The sequence below is a fragment of the Oncorhynchus nerka genome, linkage group LG18 (genome assembly GCF_034236695.1).
Source record: "Oncorhynchus nerka isolate Pitt River linkage group LG18, Oner_Uvic_2.0, whole genome shotgun sequence".
Classification (NCBI taxonomy): domain Eukaryota; kingdom Metazoa; phylum Chordata; class Actinopteri; order Salmoniformes; family Salmonidae; genus Oncorhynchus; species Oncorhynchus nerka.
Genome location: NC_088413.1, coordinates 59,782,417 through 59,798,068, shown reverse-complemented (window position 1 = coordinate 59,798,068; position 15,652 = coordinate 59,782,417). Strand labels below are relative to the sequence as shown.

The following is a 15,652-nucleotide window of genomic DNA, read 5'->3' as shown; positions in this document are numbered from 1 at the left end:
AGATCCCCAAAGATTGGAAAGCTGCCGCGGTCATCCCCCTCTTCAAAGGGGAGACACTCTAGACCCAAACTGTTATAGACCTATATCCATCCTGCCCTGCATTCTAAAATATTTGAAAGTCAAGTTAACAAACAAATCACCGACCATTTCGAATCCCATCGTACCTTCTCCACTATGCAATCTGGTTTCCGAGCTGGTCATGAGTGCACCTCAGCCACGCTCAAGGTCCTAAACGATATCATAACTGCCATCGATAAAAGACAGTACTGTGCAGCCCTCTTCATCGACCTGCCCAAAGCTTTCGACTCTGTCAATCACCGCATTCTTATCGGCAGACTCAATAGCCTTCGTTTCTCAAATGACTGCCTCGCCTGGTTCACCAACTACTTCTCAGATCGAGTTCAGTGTGTCAAATTGGAGGGCCTGTTGTCCGGACCTCTGGCAGTCTCTTTGGGGGTGCCACAGGGTTCAATTCTCGGGCCAACTCTTTTCTCTATATATATCAATGATGTGGCTCTTGCTGCTGGTGATTCTCTGATCCATCTCTACATAGACAACACCATTCTGTATACATCTGGCCCTTTTTTGGACACTGTGTTAACAAACCTCCAAACGAGCTTCAATACCATACAACACTCTTTCTGTGGCCTCCAATTGCTTTTAAATTCTAGTAAAACTAAATGTGTGCTCTTCAACCAATTTCTGCTGCCGGCACCCTTCCGCCCGACTAGCATCACTACTCTGGACAGTTCTGACTTAGAATATGTGGAAACTACAAATACCTAGGTGTCTGGTTAGACTGTAAACTCTCCTTCCAGACTCACATTAAGCATCTCCAATCCATAATTAAATCTAGAATCAGCCTCCTTCGCTTTAACATACCCTTGTTAAACTGACTATCCTACCGATCCTTGACTTTGGCGATGTCATTCATAAAATAGCCACCAACACTCTACTTAGCAAACTGGATGTAGTTTATCACAGTGCCATCCGTTTTATCACCAAAGCCCCATATAATACCCACCACAGTGACCTGTATGCTCTTGTTGGCTGGCTCCAGGTCATCTATAAGTCTTTGCTAGGTAAAGCCCCACCTTATCTCAGCTCACTGGAGCCAGCGGGTCACCATAGCAACACCCACCCATAGCAAATCGCTGAAGCTGGAGACTTATATCTCCCTCTCTGACTTTAAGCATCAGCTGTCAGAGCAGCTTATCGATCACTGTACATGTACACAGCCAATCTGTAAATAGCACACCCAACTATCTCATCCCCATATTGTTATTTATCTTCTTGCTCTTTTGCACCCCAGTATCTCTACTTGCACATCATCATCTTGTCACAAATACCACTGAAGTCGGTTCCTCTCCTTGTTCTGGCGGCGTTCGGTGGTCGAAGTCACCGGTCTTCTAGCCATCGCCGCTCTATTTTTCATTGTTCCATTTGTTTTGTCTTGTTCCCTGCACACCTGGGTTACATTCCCTAATCACATTGTATATATATATATTCCTCTGTTCCCCCCATGTCCTTGTGTGGAATTGTTTTGTTTCATGTTCAGTGTGACGCGCCAGGCTGGTTATTTCCCCCCTGGGTATTCTTGTTTAACCCATATGAGGTTTGATTATTACGTTAGTTTTTTGACTGTAGTTTGCGCTATCCTCTTTTTGCATTTCGGCTGGAGGTTTGACACAGTTGTGTCCATTTGTTGTACTTCTGCCCTAATAAAGAGTGCGCCTGATCACAACGGTCTGCTCTCCTGAACCTGACTTCAACACCAGTAGAGCATAAACTGACACATCTGCACATATATCACTCCAGTGTTAATGCTAAATTGTTATTATCTCAACTCTATGGCCTATTTATTGCCTTACCTCCCTACTCTTCTACATTTGCACACACTGTACATATGTTTTTCTATTGTGTAATTGACTGTATGTTTCTTTATGTGTAACTTTATGTGTTGTTGTTTTTGTCGCACTGCTTTGTTTTATCTTGGCCAGGTCGCAGTTGTAAATGAGAACTTGTTCTCAACTGGCTTACCTGGTTAAATAAAGGTGAAATCAGAAAATAAAATAAAATGTAAAATGTAACTATTTCGCCTGATTGCCAAGTGTCACATCTGGGGGAAACCTAGAACCATCCCTACGGTGAAGCATGGTGGTGGCAGCATCATACTGTGGGGATGTTCTTCAGCGACAGGGACAGGGATATTAGTCAGGATCAAGGAAAAGAAGAACGGAGCAAAATACAGAGCGATCCTTGATGAAAACATGCCCCAGAGTGCTCAGGATCTCAGACTGGGGCGACGGTAATCCTTCCAACAGGGCAACAACCTTAAGCACACAGCCAAGGCAATGCAGAAGTGACTTTGGGACAAGTCTCTGAATGTCCTTGAGTGGCCCAGCCAGAGCCCGGACGTGAACCCGATCAAGCATCTCTGGAGAGACAATTGCTGTGCAGCGACGCTCCCCAACCAACCTGACAGAGCATGAGAGGATCTGCAGAGAAGAATGGGAGAAACTCCCCAAACACAGGTGTGCCAAGCTTGTAGCGTCATCCCCAAGAAGACTCTGGGCTGTAATTGCTGCCAAAGGTGCTTCAACAAAGTACTGAGTAAAGGGTCTGAATATGTAAATGTTTTTTGATTTTAATAAATTAACAAAAGTTTTTGCTTAGTCATTATGGGGTATTGTGTGTAGATTGGAGAATTGTGTGTAGATACTAGTTACATTTAGAATGCTCAAGCAGGACAGAATTATAGCACCTATCAATATAACACTTTGTCATCTCTACTGCCTCTGATCTGGTGGACTCACAAAACACAACTACTGTGTTTGTAAATTGAAGTGTGCCCCTTTCTGTCCGTAATTTAAAATAATACCAAAATAGTGCCGTCTAGTTTGCTTAATATAAGGAATTTGATGCATAGCATTTACATTAACTTTAGTAAATTTAGTAATTTTTCTACCACTGTACTTAAGTACATTTAAAACCAGATACTTTTACTTTTACTCAATTATGTCACGCCCTGACCTTAGAGAGCCATTTTATTTCTCTATTTGGTTAGGTCAGGGTGTGATTTGGGGTGGGTATTCTATGTTGTCTATTTCTTTGTTTTTGGCCGAGTATGGTTCCCAATCAGAGGCAGCTAGCTGTCTATTGTTGTCTCTGATTGGGAATAATACTTAGGCAGCCCTTTTTCCCACTTTCTGTTGTGGGATCTTGTTTTTGTTAGTTGCTGGTTTAGCGCTACATTACTTTACGTGTTGTTTATCTTTCTTGTTTTTTTGGGTTGTTCATTTAATAAATTCAAATGTACGCCTACCACGCTGCACCTTGGTCTCATTCCGACGACAGCCGTAACAGAAGATCCCACTACCAAAGGACCAAGCAGCGTGGTCAGGAAGAATGGATCTGGGAGGAGATCTTAGACGGGAAAGGACCCTGGGCGCAGGCTGGAGAGTATCGCCTTCCGAAGGAGGAGATGGAGGCAGCTAAAGCGGAACAGCGACGTTGCAAGGAGTTGGCTCAACGAAGCAAACACGAGAGGCAGCCCCAAAACATTTCTTTTGGGGGGATGCACACGGGGAGATTGGCGGAGTCAGGGTTCAGACCTGAGCCAACTCCCCATGTTTACCGTGGGGAGCGAGTGACTGGTCAAGCACTGTGTTATCCGGTTCTGCACACCATGCCTTCGGTGCGCAGCCACAGCCCGGTGCGCTCTCTGCAAGCTCCCCGCAGTTGCCGTGCTAGAGTGGGCATTCAGCCAGGAGTGATTGTGCCGGCTCAGCGTTCCTGGCCTCCGGTGTGTCTCTTCGGCCCAGGTTATCCTGTGCCAGCTCTACGCACGGTATCCCCAGTTCGCTAGCACAACCCAGTGCGGCCTGTTCCAGCTCCCCGCACTTGCCGGGCTACTGGGGTATCCAGCCAGGACGAGTTGTGCCAGCTCTGCGCTCCAGACCTCCGGTGCGTCTCCACGGTCCAGTGTGTCCTGCACTGGCTCTACGCACTATGCCTCCAGTGCGCCATCATAGCCCAGTGCGTCCGGTGCCAGCTCTCCACACTCACTGAGCTAGAGTGGGTATCCAGCCAGGACGTGTTGTGGCAGCTCCACTCACTAGGCTGCCAGTACGTCTCCTCAGTCCGGTGAGACCTGTTCCGGCTCCACGTACGAAGCCTCCAGTGATAATCAATGGAACGAAGCCTCCAGTGAGGATCCATGGCACGAAGCCTCCAGTGATAATCCATGGCTTGGAGCCTCTAGTGATAATTCATGGCCCGGAGCCTCCAGTGATGATCCATGGCACGAAGCCTCCAGTGATGATCCATGGCCCGGAGCCTGTAGTGACGATCCATGGCAAGGAGCCTCCAGCGACGGTCCCCAGTCCGGAGCCTCCAGCGACGGTCCCCAGTCCGGAGCCTCCATCGGTGGTTCCCAGTTCAGAGCCTCCGGTGGTGATCCACGGTCCGGTTCCTCCGGCAACAATTCACGGTCCAGTTCCACAGAAACGGAGGGATCAGCGTAGGGAGCGGGGGCTACATCCCGACCCGGAGCCGCCACCGAGGGTAGATGCCCACCCGGACCCTACCCTATAGGTTCAGGTTTGCGGCCGGGAGTCCGCACCTTTGGGGGGGTGGTACTGTCACGCCCCGACCTTAGAGAGCCATTTTATTTCTCTATTTGGTTAGGTCAGGGTGTGACTTGGGGCGGGCATTCTATGTTGTCTATTTCTTTGTTTTTGGCGAGTATGGTTCCCAATCAGAGGCAGCTAGCTATCTATTGTTGTCTCTGATTGGGAATCATACTTAGGCAGCCCTATTTCCCACTTTCCGTTGTGGGATCTTGTTTTTGTTAGTTGCTGGTTTAGTGATACATTACTTTACGTGTCGTTTATCTGTTTTTTTGTGTTGTTCACTTAATAAATTCAAAATGCACGCATTCCACACTGCACCTTGGTCTCATTCCGATGACAGCCGTAACAAATTCGTATTTTACTGGGTAACTTTCACTTTAACTTCAGTCATTTTCTGTTAAGGTGTATTTACTTTAACTCAAGTATTACAATTGTGTACTTTTTACACCACTGAAAATTAGTATGATGTGCACTTGCGACCCAGTGTGCCACCTGTTAAGAACCCTACCTGTTTTTTGTTGTTGCCTATCTTGCATGTTACTTTGGCATTAATATGTCACATACTAGTTTGCAAACAGTGTAAAAAAATCATTAACTGAACAAAGCCGCATACAATCATGATCTCTTTTTCGCTTTCTTGAGTAAGGCAGCTCCAAAATGCAGGTGTTTCGGCCTAGCTCAGTACTTTCTGTGGTGCTGGGGCAGCTAGCCCCTTGGGTGCTGCCATAGAGTTACATTAGAAGTGCCCGCCCAAGAAGGCTCAAGGTCATTGGCTTCAGATAAAATGATGTCAAATCACGTTATATCTACCATAGCTTTGATTGGACTGATCATGTCAACATCATACCTTCAAAATCTTAGCTAGCAAGCTAGCAGTCATCATCATGAATAAATTCGACAATCTACTGGCAAATCCTTTTCCATCCTGGTCATATGAAGAGAAATTATGAAGAGAAATTGCAGATAAAACATATCGGTGCTCATCAGCCGTTGGACAGAAACAATACAGAAGAAATTGGAAAGCGCAAATTCAACAATGAGTGGTTTGGAAGGAATCAGTGGCTAACTGCAAGCATTGCAAAGCAATCCCTTGCCTGCTATTCAGTGGAGTGGGCGTGCGGCCCAAGTTTGGTTTTGAGGATCTCTTTTCCAAGCTTTAAAAGATAAACATTCAACAAGACCATGCTGTCAAATCCATGTCATAATTTGACCTTGTTCCCAGTTGTCTGGAAAGAACCAGAAATCCAAAGGATGCCAGACTTTGATGACAAAGTTTTATGACACAATATGCCCACGAGGGACCGTTGCGCCACCTTCCTGTTCAAGTGAGCAGAGCACAACAACGTGAGTCCAAAAATGTATTGTATGCTGCTGCATAAATGATATAATATGCCAGGGAGATATGTATACTGTAGCTAAGAAAGTAGTACAAAGTATATGCTGCCAGCTGTGCCACCAAAGACTCTGGGTTCGCGCCCAGGCTCTTGGCCTAGCGTCGCCGGGGTTAGGGAAATCTTTGTCTCATCGCGCACCAGTGACTCCTGTGGCGGGCTGGACGCAGTGCGCGCTAACCAAGGTTGCCAGGTGCACGGTGTTTCCTCCAACACATTGGTGCTGCTGGCTTCCGGGTTGGATGGCGCAGTGCGGCTTGGTTGGGTTGTGTATTGGAGGACGCATGACTTTCAACCTTCGTTGTAGGAGTTGTAGCGATGAGACAAGATAGTAGCTACTAAACAATTGGATACCACAAAATTGGGGAGAAAAAGGGGTAAAAAAAAGAAAGAAAAAAAGGTATATGTTGTGTAGTAAGCTGTTAGTAGCCTATGTGCCTTACGCTACTAATTTGGTCCCTTTTCCCCGGATAATTTTGCCTACTGTTCTGACTTGGTGGTGCACATCTAGCCTATAGCCTGTTTAAGAGAAATGTCATAATCAAATATCGTAAGAGCTTTCATTGTCTGCTTATATGACCCTTTTAATTATCCTATGGTTCTATACAGGGAGAATACTGTAAGTACGGCCCATGTTCTGAGTTCTGTTGCTATACATTTAAAAAGTGCTGAACAAATAGTTATATTGACTATGTCCTTCCTAGCTTGCTCATTAATGTCTAAATCAAAAGTACGGATTGCCTCCCATCAGCTCTAGTTGAATAGGGGGCAGGCAAAAAGACAAGTCAAGGTCAGGCAGAGGTCGGTAATCCAGATCGGAGTCCAAAAACAGGAGACAAAGGGCTTAGACATATGGGTTTGATTCTAGACACAAGAAAAGTGGGATATATACGGAGGGTACGGGGCAACAGAAGACAAACAGCAGAGGGGCTAATGACCTTAGAGATTGTGAGACCCGTGGCAGAGCAAGGGTGTTGCGGGCGTATTCGACCCCCACTAGTTGCTGGCTCCAGGTGGTGGGGTTGGCGGAGACCAGGCAGTGAAGAGTCTTTTCCAGGTCTTGGTTAACTCGCTACGACTGGCCGTTGGACTGGGTGTGGAACCCAGAGGACAAGATGGCCGACGACCCAATGAGTGTGCAGAATGCCGGAGCCTGGGTGTTGGGCAAGCATGGAGGAGTGGGCCCACTCCAGGACCGAGGAGCGGACCGTGTCAGGAACAAACATCCGGTTATCTGCCCCCCTGGGTTCGGCTGGGAATGCTGTGCTTCACTGACCTGCTTCCCTATTCCCCAGCTGAGTGCCTTCGCCAGGGACAAGGTGGGAAGGATGGTCTCGGGTTCCAGGGTAGTAGCCATGGGTCTAACGCGGCGCATCCAACTTGACATTCTTGGATCTCGGTCGGTATGAGAGGGAGAAGTTGAACCGGGGTGAAAAGCAGGACCCACCTAGCTTGCCTGGAATTGAGAAGCTTGGCGGTGCAGAGATATTCCAGGTTCTTGTGGTTGGTCCACACAATGAATGGATGTTCCGCCCCACCAGCCTGTGCATTCACTCCTCCAACGCCATCTTCACCGCGAGAGGCTCACGATTCCCCACATTGTAGTTCCTCTCCGTGGTTTTGAGAAAATGGAAGAAGAAGGGGCAGGGATGTAACTTGAGTACCAGGGTATAAAGCTAGGACAGGACAGCCCCCACTCCGACATCCGAAGCATCGGCCTCCACCACGAACTGGCGGGACAGGTCAGGATGAACCAAGATGGGAGCTGTGGTGAAATGGTGTATGAGATCCCAGAATGCCGGGTCAGCAGCTGGAGACCATGTGAATGGAACCTTGGGAGAGGTTGAGTGCAGACAGGAGGGGGGAGCCAGGGTGCTATAACCCCGGATAAAGCGGCGATAAAAGTTTCAGAATCCCAGGAAACGTTGCAGCTGCACCTTGGATGTAGGCTGCGGCAAATCCACCACCGCTTTCACCTTCCCAGAATCCATCTGTACACTCCCTGCAGCGATGATGTAACCCAGGAAGGAGATGGTGGAGCGATGGAATTCGCGCTTCTCTGCTTTCACAAAAAGCTGGTTCTCCAGGAGGCGTCGGAGAACCTGTCGGACGTGGGACACGTGGACGAAGCAGGAGACGACGAGGATGTCTTTGAGGTAGATGAAGACGAACCGGTTTAACATTTCGCAGAGAACATCATTAACCACAGCCTGGAACACAGCTGGGGTGTTTGTAAGGCAAAATGGCATGACCAGATACTCGTAGTGACAACTGGCCATGTTGAAGGCAGTCTTCCACTTGTCCCCTTCCCGTATCCGCACCAGGTGGTAGGCGTTTCTTAGGTCCAGCTTGGAGAGAATGGTGGCCCCCTGGAGCGGCTCGAAGGCCAAGGAGATAAGTGGTAGTGGTTCTTCACCATGATTTTGTTAAGGTCCCAGTAGTTGATGCACGGGCACAGGGTTTTGTCCTCCGCCAGCGGGGGAGGCAGAAGGACGGGTGAGTCCTCAATGTACGTTTCCAAACCTTGGTCTTCAGATCCATGAGAATGGAAAGGGGCTGAATGGGGATGCCCAGCTCGGATGCCAGGGTAGTGTCCATAAAGCTCTCATCGGCCCCAGAGTCGATGAGTACCCAGAATGATTCCAATTGGTTCCCTCACAGCAAAATGGCATGAAAAAGGTGTGAATAAGTGGAGAGAAAAAGTTCTCCGGATGGCCCACCAGAGTACTCGCTCCTACCGGTGAGCCTGGTCTTTTAGTGGACAGGTGGAGACGAAATGACCAGTAGTCCCGCAATACAGGTAACGCTTAGAGTGAAGCCTGTATAGCCATTTGACTGGAGACAGCCTAGCTCTGCCTAGTTGCATTGGCTCAGATAGAGGTGAATCGGCAGACTTCGGAGACTCTCGGGGGAACTCGGGTAGCCTCGGGTTCTCTCAGCAACGGAGCCATCGGGATTCCTCGAAGGTGAGGTGGAATCCTTGGGTGGGCGAGTGAAATCGAATCTCCTCTCCTTCCTTCATTCCTGTTGTCGCCCATCGATTCGAATGGTCAAGGCGATGAGCTAGTCGAGATCTGTCAGCAGTTCCCGGGCTGCAAGCTCGTCCTTTACTTCCTCCGAAACTCTGTGTAGGAACATGTCGAACCACGCTTCCGGGTTCCAGGCACCCTCAACTGCCAACGTGCGGAAATCCAACGCATAGTCTGCCACACTGCTGGAGTCTTGCCGAAGCTGGAGTAACTTCCGGACAGCCTCTCTCCCAGACAATGGTGCATTGAAAATGTTTTTTATCTCTGCCACAAACTCCTCCAGACTGAAGCATACTGTTGTTCCCATACTGCATTAGCCCAGGTGAGAGCCCTCCCTGACATTAGCGTGATGAGGTATGCTATCTTAGAGCAGTCCGAGGGGAAGGAGGAGGGCTGCAGCTCGATGATGAGGGAACACTGAGCGAGCAACGCCTGACAGGTGTCCGACTCTCCATTGAAGCATTCCGGGTGAGGTAAGCGGGGTTCCCGGGAAACCGGGGTGGCCGGGGAGGCGGCGGTGCTAACAGCCGAGTTACTGAGGGGCTGGGATGTTACAGTCGTGGTAGGCTGCCTAACAGACAACACATGGAATTGCTCCAGTGTGTTCAATGCTCGGTCATGGCGTTCGGCCAAGGTCTGGAACCCTTCCATCAGACCACGAAGCAAGTCCTCGTGCCTTCCAATGGTGGCTCCTTGGGAGGAGATGGCATTGCGGAGCTTGTCCGAGTCTGTTGGGTCAGTCAAGGCCAGTTCGTACTATCACTTTTTAGGGAAGACCCAGGTGCAGACAGTGTCGAAGTAATACAAGTTTATTACTAGAACAGGTGTCATGCAAAATGAGTCCAAAAGGTACAGAACGGCAGGCAGTCTCAGGGTCAGGGCAGAAAACTAGAAAACAGAAACTAGAAACAGACAGGAGCAAGGGCAAAAATGCTGCTAGGCTTGACAAACAAAAAGAACTGGCAACAGAAACAGAGAACACAGGTATAAATACACTGGAGAAAATAAGGTGGAAGATGGGCAAAACCTGGAGGGGTGGAGACAAGCACAAAGACAGGTGAAACATGTCAGGGTGTGACAGTAGTCGCTTTGCTGGCATGCATCAAACATTTTGGGAGGGCTTTGCCCCACCAAGATTTACATGCTAAAATCGCCAATGATGATGTTACATTTGGTATGGTTACATAAGACAGATGGTTACTTAAGGCAATAGGGTGGTTGGTAAGTCAGTCGGTCAGGGGTGGGCATATAACGCAAAGTCTGGGTGTGAGGGCATATAACGCGAATTTCCAGCAACCCAAAGGTTGCGTGTTTGAATCTCATCACGGATAAGTTTTGTACATTTAGCTAAGGATCAACTTTGCAACTACTAACTACTTTTTTAGCTAATTTGCAACTACATAGCATGTTAGCTAACCCTTCCCCTTCCCCTAACCTTAACACTTTATCCTAACTTTAACCCTAACCCTAAGACCTAACCCCTAGCCTAGCTAATGTTAGCCACATAGCAAACATTAACATTAGACACCTAGCCACCTAGCTAACATTAGCCTCATCAAATTGGAATTGATAACATATCATACGAATTGGATAATGGACATCGACCATACGAAATGTAACACATTACTAATTGTCGTGCCCCGGATTTACATTTACTCTATTACTTGAGTCAAGGTTGCAGCCACCCAATCAATCCTCTTGCACTGTGTCCTCTCTGAACACTAGAGTACCTGGAGTGATTCTTCCTATCCTCTTGGTTTTAGTTCTATTAAAAGGGAAGTTTTGGCAGAGCCACCCAGCAGTAGAGGAAGAGAGTGAGCATTGCATATTCTCTCAAACAGTCACATCTACTGCAGGCTGAGACAGAGAGACATTGCTGCTGAGTAATGCCTTAATGTCATTTATGCATTGTCAGCCCTTGGGGAGATCTGTGACAACAGTTAAGGATTCTCTGAGGTTTGTGTTTTTTGCAAGTAGAATGAGTGCCTTGGCTAATGTAAGACTGTAGCTCAGTCCAGAAACAATCCATAGTCCCTATAGGCAAAATGAACAAGGATAATAAATTTCACAACCCATTAGAGTAAAATAAAGCTGATATGACATGGAAATGATTGATTGCATTCAGTCACAATGATTTGCAAAGTATTGCAGTTGCTTTCACATGTTCTATCCTAGATAGACCTTGTTATATTTTGGGCAATTTCAAAAAGAGCTTCAGCAGAAACACTACCAGGTGAGCAGAAATTGCTTTGTTACCACAGTAACGTTTGCTTTATTGTATGAAGCCCTCTCGCGAGATTCCAGTACAGTGACGGGAGGGTGGTTGGTAATATTGGTATGATCTCATCCCTACAGCAACTGCATAGCGCAGCGAGGCAAACCAGTAACTTTGTATCCAACTTCTAAGTTAGACTGCATCTCTGGGGAAGGCGCAAAGATAATTGTGATTTTAACTGGAACGGAAACATCTGCTTTAAAGCCATATAGTTAACGTTGTTCCTGTATTTTTTATTTGATTTTTACATTAAAGGGTCTTCCACGAGAAGCAAAAGGGGGGGAAACGCGTAGTATTGTGTTCATGCCATCCAACGGTTGAGGGAGAGACAAGAAAAGGTGAGTCGCAAACCTGCGTTATGTCGTTGGGGAACGATGCATGTCATGTGCATGGTGTTTTTGGGGTAAGCTACATGGGCGCAAGCAACATCTGGATTGTCTCCCCAAACAATTAGCATGTTAAACAGCAAAATATGACCGATTTATGTTCTCTACTAGTAAGTAATCTACATTTGAATACGCAATCAGGGTATTTTATTTCTCCAAATTAGGAGGGATCCAGAAAGGTTGCTTTGTGGGTTTAGAACGCGCACGCTGCACGTGACTGGAGTGGAAAATGTCAATTTTGGTCTTGTCATGATCAATGAATGCATCACTGTATCACGTTTTTCAAGGACAATGTGCATTGTTTCGAGTTCAGTTTGGGTTTGCTGATTTACAGGTGGTATCGAGGAAATTGACATGGTTTAATAGCGCTGTAATAGACCTGTTATGCTGCAGCTTTTGTTGTAGTACTCTCCTTTGGTATATATAAACCAGTGGTTCCCAACCAGAGTAGCCTACTAGGACCCCTGGGGGTACTTGGCCTATCCACAGGGGGTACTTGAGACGACTCATGAGACCATAGGCCTATGGTGAAATGAACATAAGGGGGTACTTCATGGGGTAGTACGGGTAAAGCAAAATTCAGTTGGTGGTACAATAACCGAACATTTGTGAAAAAGGTTGAGAACCACATAAATATTGTTAGGTCTGTTAACCCATGCCTCTACTAGTGGTGGGTTAATGTTTCTAAAGGGTTAATGTTGATGGATCTTTCTATAAGCCAGGCAACACATATGCAGGTTCGACTGTCACAAGGCATAACACTATTGTCTACTCAACCACTATAGGTACAACGCTGAATTCATGTACAGTATTGCTCAACACTGCAGTTAGGACATACAGTATGCTAACTTGGCCTTTACACTGCCTGTTTGGCTCTTTGTCAGTGAGATGCCTCCAAGCCTGAGGGTTCGTCTCGAACTCAAAGAAAGAACACCTACCTTGCATTCCCTGTTTTGGACAGAATGGCCAAATTAACAAAAGTTTGTTTGGAAAATTTATACTTTACATCAGCTAAATTAGGCTAACTGATGATCTGACACAGCTGACTAGACATTGCTGTTGTAATAAAGCAGGTAATGTATTAGTCAGACTTCTGAGTAACATTTTACGTCGTTGCTCTCAGGCTGTACACCTGTTTAGTAAGTAACACTAACTATTGAACTATTACTACGCCAACCCCCTCTACGCTACTGCTACTCTCTGTTTATCATCTATGCATAGTCACTTTAACTATACCTACATGTACATATTACCTCAATTAGCCCGACTAACCGGTGCCCCCGCACATTGACTCTACCGGAACCACCTGTACATTGCTTTGCTTCAGTTATTTTTGCTGTTTTTTCTTTTCTTTACTTTTCTATTGTTTACCTAATACCTATTTTCTCCTTAACAATGTCACTGTTGGTTAGGGCTTGTAAGTACGCATTTCACTGTAAGGTCTACATCCGTTGTATTCGGAGCACGTGACAAATACACTTTGATTTGAATTCAAAGCAAATATTAGAGTATTATTACAGAGTTACTACACAAGAATTAGAGCAGGTTAATGTAAAGTGTTATACATTTCTGGAAGATGAAGTATAGACCTTCAGACATGTGACTGGCAAAAACCTTCATTTTTGTATGCAACCTGTGAGACACGGTAGAAATTAGTTTTAGTTTCAGGAGGAATTCAAATGCCCCACTGACCAAGTAGTAGCCTATTGAGTTACATAAAGCTATTGGTTGACATTTTATGGGGCAGGCTATATTTTGCATTGAAGGGCCCCTACAGTGGCAAATCTGGATGCGCTTAGACATGAGATTTGAACTTGGCCTCTCTGGCCAGCTGTTTTTGACAGTTCCAGTAGCTGTCACAAGGAGTCCAAATACAGTCGATTTAGCACTCACTCACTGTTTGTACTTTCTGTCTTCTGCAGATAAGAGCTTGAACATCACAGTGTTGAAATTGGAGTCCCCCTAGTACAGGGTTCCCCAACTGGCAGCCTGTGGTTTTCTGAGAAAATGTCATAACATGTTAATTGTTGGACATAAAAGACTGTAAAAACACCAGGAAATCATCTCCAAGTGATTTTAATTTTGGAAATCTGTTCCTAATTATTTACAGTCTACAAAGAAATTGTAATTATGTTCTGGTCCCCCGAGCATCTGTTGAAGAAAACATCAGCCCACGGCTGAATCTAGTTGATCATCCCTGCCCTACTGTTTCTTCTGTCTCTCTCTACCCATATTGGTGTATGCTGATCCGTGGCATTGTTCTGTAGGAAACGGGATTGGTTCTGGTGGGATGAGTCAGAAAGGGGAAGGAAAGAATATTGAGTTGCATAGTGGACAAAATATTAGCATTCTTTGTGAACATGGGAGATTGATGACTGGGATAACATCAGACAGGTCCATAGTCATAACAATTGAAGACCTCTGTTTTACTGTTGAATAAATATTTTCTTAACCTCATTACTCATTATATTTAGTCTGATATTGTTTTGCTGGTGCAAAATCATCATGCAAACTGGACCAGTGCCCCATTATGATGGAGTTTTCACTCTAAATCAATCTAGTGCTGACACTGTTATGGGGAAAAGTGTCTTTCTATTTTAATCTCCCATGATGGGTGAACCATTCTCTGCTATGTGCCATAGACCCCCCCCCATGGTTAACGTAGGACAATAGTATAGGGTAAATGCAGCTCGCATATCTTATCACAAGAGTATGACAGCAGAGACAGGGAGGTGGAGTCCAGGGCAGGCTCTTGACTCCTGGCTCTGAATGCCAGATAGGAGGAGCAACAATTGGAGCATAGTTCAGTTTTATAAAGTGCCTCTCTGGGATGTGTTTGAAGTGAAATACTAAAACTAAATGTTTGCTTTGTTCATGACAGGCCTACTCTTAAATATAGGTATAACATGTCATGTTAATATAACAGGGTGGAATATGCTTCCAGGCCAATTAAATACCCTGGCCCACTGCCTGCCTATTCAAGGTGCTCAAATGTTTACATTCAACAATAATTTGAATAATCTATAAGAATTCTAATTAGAAAGACAATGTCTAGTCCACCTTGATTTAAATCGTCTTTCTCCTCAAGTAATGTGTTGCTTGAATTTGCAATGTTGCCTGCCTTCCCTCCTGTTGTTAGTTGTTGAAGGCTGAGAACAGACATAACAGGCCCTAGGATGTGCCACTGAATGGACTGATACACATATCTGATGTCAAGTACAAGGCCATGTTATTTTCCTTTCTATTCTGACTAAGCTCAGTGAAATCAAAGAAGCGGATTGACCTTTTGGCAAACCGTCCGTAACCATAAAAGATAACGACTAGAAATATATTACGTTATGAAAAAATGAGTAGGCTCCTGTTCGAATGATTAAGCAATGTTTGTCAGACCAAAGGCAGAAGAGTAAATGATTGTCTTGGCAATCTGTCCTCCGGTGCCCTACGATGTCACCATTGAGTTGAATGGGGGTGATAAAGCTGACTGGGATGAGGATGACTGTGGTACTGTCTCCTGTTAAACTGTTGGAATGCTCCGGCTTTGTCTGCTTGGGCCTGCCGGGTATATGTCAACCAATGGAAACAGCGAAAGAGCACGAAACTCACAATGGAGATGATGTCATCTCTTTTAACTCGCTGTCACAGAGTAAATGCAGATGAACAAAGAAACTGCCCCCTCCACCACATCACAAAAATGATGTAGGCAACTCTTAACTTTTGCGGCTTTACAATTATTTATGTGGAGGTCACATTATTTTGCGTTGTGACCCCCCCCCCACACACACACACACACACACACACACACACACACACACACACACACACACACACATATTCTCCTGATGAGGCAGAATGTAATGTAGTGGTGCAGTTGCAACATAGCTGATGTGCTGATTTGGGACAAGATGTCTATTCTAATCTAGCCCTGACAAATAGGCCT

At 45.9% G+C, this 15,652-nt stretch overlaps 1 protein-coding gene across 2 annotated transcripts in view; it reads left to right on the top strand.

Annotated features, from left to right (window-relative positions):
• Positions 1 to 11,402: 11,402 nt before the first annotated feature.
• Positions 11,403 to 15,652, top strand: part of LOC115146244 (signal-induced proliferation-associated 1-like protein 1) — a 68,670-nt gene continuing 64,420 nt past the window's right edge. For both annotated transcript variants that reach the window (XM_029688212.2, XM_029688210.2), the window contains exon 1: positions 11,403 to 11,667. The gene's annotated coding sequence lies outside the window, so the exon portion shown is untranslated. The remainder of the gene's footprint in view (positions 11,668 to 15,652) is intronic.